The sequence below is a fragment of the Pinus tabuliformis genome, chromosome 3_1 (genome assembly GCF_031772625.1).
Source record: "Pinus tabuliformis cultivar Carrire ecotype Pingquan chromosome 3_1, CPIR1, whole genome shotgun sequence".
Lineage (NCBI taxonomy): Eukaryota > Viridiplantae > Streptophyta > Pinopsida > Pinales > Pinaceae > Pinus > Pinus tabuliformis.
In genome coordinates, this window is record NC_142301.1 from 371,665,757 (window position 1) to 371,672,536 (window position 6,780).

The window sequence follows — 6,780 nt, forward strand, 5'->3', positions numbered from 1 at the left end:
TGATTTTTAAAATATGATTTTTGAATATTGAATTGGTGCATTAGGTTATTTGTTGATAAGACTTCTTAAATATTTTGGGAGAGGTACCGAGGTCCGAACTTACTCTATTAAATATATATTTTAATATATTAGACATTTTTAAAATCGAAATAGTCACGGAAAAAGTTAGTGCGGGAGAGTTTCCTAACCTTTTTTTTAAACCAATATGCATTTGTTGGGTCAGTGGAGTTCGTTAAACGAGAAAAAAATTAGGGCGAGAGATTTTCCACGCTTTTTAACCCATCTAGCGGTGTTGTTGACAACAGAGAAAGTTTCCACACTGTTTCACAAACCTATATATTCCGTCACCGCAGTTGGTACAAGCATCTAAATATAAAATATCATTCAATCAAATTTATGGCGAATCTCCTGCCATAGCTGCATATTTAAGTCTGTGAATTTGTACAATCTTGTCAACCACATGTCTCGTTTCAATCCTGAGATGGACGAGCTAAAGGTTATTGCAGTGGCTGTCATGTTAATAATGTGTGTCCTGCACACAGCCGAGGCTGAAGGGCTTCCGGAGCAGAAGACCAGTCACCTCCAGTTCTATTTCCACGACACTGTGACCGGTAAAAATGTGACGGCTGTGCAGGTAGCCTCGGCTAAGATGACGAGTTCTTCTCCGACTTTGTTCGGCGGTGTGGCGGTCATCGACGACTGGTTGACGGAGGGGCCAGAGGCAACCTCCAAAATGATTGGGAAGGCGCAGGGTCTCTACACTTCCGCGAGCCAGGAAGAAGCGCATCTGTTGATGGCGATGACACTTGTTTTCTCCAGCGGCGAGTATAACGGCAGCACCCTGTCAGTGGTGGGGATCAACGCTGTTTTCAATAATGTTAGAGAACTACCGATCGTCGGAGGCACCGGATTGTTTCGATTGGCTCGAGGCTACGCGCTTGCTCACACTTATTTCTTCGATCTGACCACAGGAAACGCAATCGTTGGATATAATGTCACTGTTTTCCATTTCTAGCTAATGTAGCGATTCGTGATTTTTATTGAAGTTCCGTTTGTGGACTGCCAGGTCTCTGCAAATAACTGCACTCGCTAGGTTTAGGTCAATACTAGAATGTATCGATGGTTTGAAGTAAATTTCATGGGGATTCTCTGTAAATCTGAAGTTTGAAATGATTTAATTCAGAATGTTTCTTAGAAATATAGGGTAAAATAAGGCACAGATATGTTGTCGAACTTGGTGGGCCGCCTTCTGTGAATCTCAAGTTTGGAATGATTTAATTCAGAATGTTTCTTAGACATATAGCGTAAAATAAGCCATAGATATGTTGTTAAACTTGTTGGGAATTTTCTGTTTAATTTCAAAACAAAATTAACTTGAACAGAACAGAACAATGCTTTGTTTTAAAACAGCGGAAACTAAAATTGTTTTCTGGGAAGAACAGAGTGTTTCACATGCACAATAAAAAACTTTGTATTCATTAATAAAACTGTGTTTACAAGATTCTTCCTCTAACAGAGGGATTACAACCAGAGAATGCAGTTCTAAAACAAAAAAAAAAATTACTCTCTCTCCAGAAAATTACTTTTTTCATTCACGTTGCTGCGTTTTTACATTTTATCAAAACATTACATTCCCTTTCTGCATATTACATACTGTTATGGTGTAAAAACCCCTTTTTTACTTCTCCATATGCGCTATTGCTTATTCCAAACTCCAGAATTAAAAAAAGAACATTACATACATTGACTTTTTGTTTTACCTATGCCTTAAAACAAACTCCCGTGAGAATTAAAAAAAACAATAAAATTAAATTCTACCTACATTTACTGACCACGGTAAATTCATTAAATGTTTCAGCATGGCGATACATTCCTTTTATTATTAACCCTGTCATACAACTGCTACGGAGGTCCTCACGATAATAAAACAAAAAACATGTGCCCACAACTATAACCGTAGATGTCAATCGGATGGCTGACACTATTTCCCCGGAGGTCCCTTTCATCCGAAGTTTATCCGCCGGGGAAGAGTGGTTTTGTAAAGGACGGCTCAACCATGTGTCAATTGATGATTGTGATCGCTGCGCTCTGGGGAAAACCATCAATCGGCAAAAGGCAGAGCGGGGAAAACTGGTGGTTTTCTGCTGCACACCAGTTGAAATTAATATTTCAACACTCCTCTTTAATTTCAACTGCTGGGTTATCAGTGATACCCAAACATTTTCTCAAAAATTCAAAACTTTTCTGCCCCAATGGTTTGGTCAAAATGTCTGCGACCTGCTTCTGAGTTCTGCAGTGTTGTAAAACAATTTCTCCATTGTTTACCAATTCCCTGATGTAATGAAACTTTGTGTCAATGTGTTTCGTTGTCTTATGAAACCCAGCATTCTTGGATAGTGCAATAGCTGAACTATTGTCACAAAAAATTACAGTTGCTTTTACTTGCTCGACATAATCTCCTTAACATCCTTCTCATCCAAACTGCTTGACATGCTACTGTTGTAGCTGCCACATATTCTGCTTCTGCTGTAGACAACGCTACAATAGGCTTTTTTTTGGAAGCCCATGAAATGGCTCCTGAACCCATGTGAAAAACATAACCGGATGTGCTTTTCCGATCATCTACACTTCCAGCCCAATCACTATCAGTATATCCAATTAAATCTGAACATTCTGAAGTAGTATATAAAATGCCAAACCTTTTGGTGCCTTTAACATACCTCAGAATCCTTTTTGTTGCCTGCCAATGTGCTTCTTTTGGCCTCTCCATGAATCTGGAAATCAAACTAACAATATACATTATATCCGGCCTAGTTGCAGTCAAATACATGAGACTGCAAACTATGCTCTTGTACAAACTAAGATCAAAAACCTTGTTGTTGTCCTCTTTGCTGAGTTTTAATCCCATCACTGTGGGAGTGATTGCTGCTTTGCTCTCCTGCATATTAAATCTTTCCAACACTTCATTAACATATTTTGCCTATGAGATAAAAATCCCATTCCCATTTTGTTCTACTTCTATTCCTAAGAAGTATCTCAGCAAACCCATGTCAGTCATTTCAAATTCTTCTTTCATGACTATTTTGAAATTTTCAATAAGATAATCATCATTACCTGTGAAATTAACATCATCAACATATAACACAACAGTTAGTATTTTACCATCATTTTCTTTGATGTAGAGGGTGTTTTCTCCTTAACACTTTTCAAATCCATTTTCCAGTAGATAGGAATCTATCCTATTGTACCACGCTCTTGGTGCTTGCTTCAACCCATAAAGAGCTTTCTTCAATCTGCACACTTTGTGCTCTTAGCCTTTCTTTTCATAGCCTAGAGGTTGTTCAATGTAAACCTCTTCCACTAACACTCCATTTAGGAATGCTGATTTCACGTCCATTTGGTAAACTTTCCACTTATTTTGTGCTGCTATGGACAACATTGCTCTTACGGTTTCCATTCTAGCAACCGGTGCAAAAGTTTCCTCATAGTCTATCCCATATTGCTGCTTATATCCTTTGACAACCAGTCTTGCCTTATGTCTTTCTATTTTTCCTTCAGCATTACTCTTGGTCTTGTAGACCCATTTAACTCCAATGACTTCCTTTCCTTTTGGTAGTTCAACTAAATCCCATGTCTTGTTTCTTTCTATGGCATTGATCTCCTCATCCATAGCTTCTATCCATTTTCTATCCTTAATTGCTTCTTCAAAATGAACAGGGTCATCAACATGACAATATAAAGTAAACAAAGAGTTCATACCTTCATTTGCTGCCTCTTGTTCATAAATGTCACTTAAATTTCTGAATTTCTTTTCTCTTTCATTTGGTGTACAAGTACTTGAAGAAGCACTTGAATTTCCTCCTTGTGATGTGCTTGGAGAAGCACTTTCATTTCTCCTCAAGGGTGTCCCTTGCTACCCTTGTGTTGGTGTTGTTGTTTGGGGATGTATTTCAGCCATCTCTTCATCATCTACATCATGAGACAATGAGGTTTTAACATTCACTGTCTTCTCTATGCTTCCATCCCAAGCTCCCTCCTCAATGAACTAAACATCTCTACTCACAATAAGCTTCTTGGTGGATGGGTTATACAACCTGTAAGCTTTGGATTCCTTACTGTATCCAATGAAAATACATTTCTCCCCTTTGCTATCCAACTTCTTCCTTAACTGATCTAGAAAGTGTGCATAAGCCACACATCCAAAAACTTTCATGTGGGTGACTCCTTGCTTTGTCCCACTCCATGCTTCTTCCGACACTCTGTTCATGACTGCTTTTGTAGGGCATCTATTCAAAATGTACACTGCACAGTGTACAACTTCAGCCCAATAATCATTTGGCAAATGCTTTACCTTTAACATACTCCCCTCCATATCCATGATTGTCCTATTCTTTCTTTCAGCAACTCCATTTTGCTGCGGAGTGTACCTAGTGGTAAACTGCTTATGAATTCCATTTTCTTTACAAAAACGTAGAAATTCTTTGGAGATATACTCACCTCCTCTATCAGTTCTTAGAACTTTGATATGCAACCCGTTTTGGTTTTCTACAAGTGCTTTGAAATTGCAAAATCTTTCAAACACTTCACTTTTGTTCTTCAGGAAATAAACCCAGGTTTTTCTAGTAAAATCATCAATGAATGTTAGTATATAGTGGCTACCTGCAAGTGATGGAGTTTGCATCGGTCCACATAAATCTGAGTGGACAATATCTAAGGGTGTTTTTGCCCTTATGCTTTTCCCAGATGGAAAGCTTTCTCTGTGTTGTTTCCCCAAGATACAACCTTCACAAAGGCTGTCTGATTTCTCTATCAATGGTAATCCTCTTACCATTCCTTTTCTACTCAACAAGTTAAAACCTCCAAAGTTGAGATGTCCAAATCTCAAGTGCCACAACCAATTTTCATCCTTTGGTTCGATTTGGAAAGCCTCTTGAGTCACTGTTGCAATTTCTTCTTTATTTTTTAAATCTGCTTTCATTTTGAGAGGGAACATCCTGTTACTTGTCATCTTCACTTCAGCAATACATTGTTTGCTGGGTTTTTTATCCATGATGGTACATACATCACTCACAAAGAAAACATTGTACCCCTTTTGAACAAGTTGTCCAATACTTAAGAGGTTACATTTCATTCCAGGAGCATAATAAACCTCTGTTATGGTTTTCTTTTCACCTTTCCTTGTTAAGACATTTACTTCTCATTTTCCCATAACAGAAACTTTATTATCAGTCCCTAGTGTGACCTGTGACTTCACACTCTGATCTAGTATAGAAAATAGGGCTATGTTTCCTGTCATATGGTTACTACAACTGGAGTCTAGAAACCATACATCTTCACTCTTTTCTTCAGCCATATTACAAGCTAAAAACAAATTATCTTGGCTGATATTTTCTCTAGTGAAATTTGCACTAGTTCTATTATTCATATGATGTTGCTTCTTCCTACATTCATTTGCATAATGCCCATATTTTTACAATAGTGACATTGGACATTGGATTTATCATACCTTTGTCCTTGAGCATGATGTTGTCCACTTTGTTGGATGCTGCCTTGGCCTTGGTTCTGATTTGGATTGCTACCTCTTCCTTGAGCATTTGCTGGACTATTTCTTCCACCTCTGTTTTGGCTTATGCTTCTTCCTCTCTTGTTTCCTCTGCCTTGACCTCTTCCTCTTCCAAAGAACATCTGGGTCTTAAAGGAATGTTCTAGAGATGAGTTTTCATTCCTACTTAATCTCTGCTCATGTGTTTTCGGTGATGCATGTAGTTCATCAACTAAGAAATTTGTGAGATCCTTTGTCTCTTCTATGGTGGTGACAATCACATCGAACCTTGAGGGTAGGATCCTCAATAGTTTCTACACAATCCTCCTTTCTTCAAGAATCTCTCCATGAGACCTTATCTGTGTGACCAGACCAATCACATGTGTGAAGAATGAGTCAATATTATCTTACTCCTTCATGCAAATATTTTCAACATCTCTCCTCAGCAACTGTAGTTTTGCTGTCTTCACTTTCTCCATGCCTTGATAGGCTATCTTAAGAGTTTGACATGCTTTTTTGGACCTCTTAGCTGCTGCTACCCTTGGAAACACACTCTCATGCACTGCTTGATACAAAAAGTAGAGGTATTTAGAATCCTTCTTCCTATTGCTTTTCAACAGATCTTTCTCTACCTGAGTTAGATTATTAAACTCATTTTCATTTGCTAGTTCTTCAAAACCATCCTCAACAAATTCCCATAAGTCTTGGGAAGTAAGCAGAGCTTTCATAGTTATTGCCCAATAGTCATAGTTTTTTCCATTAAATTGTGGGAGCTGAGTATTAAAAATACCCATGCTAGTGTTGGCTCCAGCCATTCTTGCACTCTTCAAAATACTTGACAGTGTATTAAAATAGCTGACTGTCTTCAACAGTGACACCAAAAACTAACTTGAGAAATACCTTGGATTTTTCACTGAGTCTTCACTCTGCTGGAGAAGCTGCTGCAGCAAGAAATCCTTCCTTCAGCTTCTTTGACACCTTCAAAGAGCCTGGACAAGCTCTGATACCATGTTGGGAATTTTTTGTTTAATTCCAAAACAAAATTAACTTGAACAGAACAGAACAATGCTCTGTTTTAACACAGCGGAAACTAAAATTGTTTTCTGAGAAGAACAAAGTGTTTCACATGCACAATAAAAAACTTTTTATTCATTAATAAAACTATGGTTATAAGATTCTTCCTCTAATAGAGGGATTACAACCAGAGACTGCTTCAGATGTAGTTCCAAAACAAACAA

The 6,780-nt window shown here is 38.0% G+C and overlaps 1 pseudogene; it reads left to right on the top strand.

Moving 5' to 3' along the window:
* The first annotated feature begins 422 nt into the window (after positions 1-422).
* On the top strand, positions 423-1,227 carry LOC149187253 (dirigent protein 23 pseudogene; annotated as a pseudogene).
* The last annotated feature ends 5,553 nt before the right edge of the window (positions 1,228-6,780 follow it).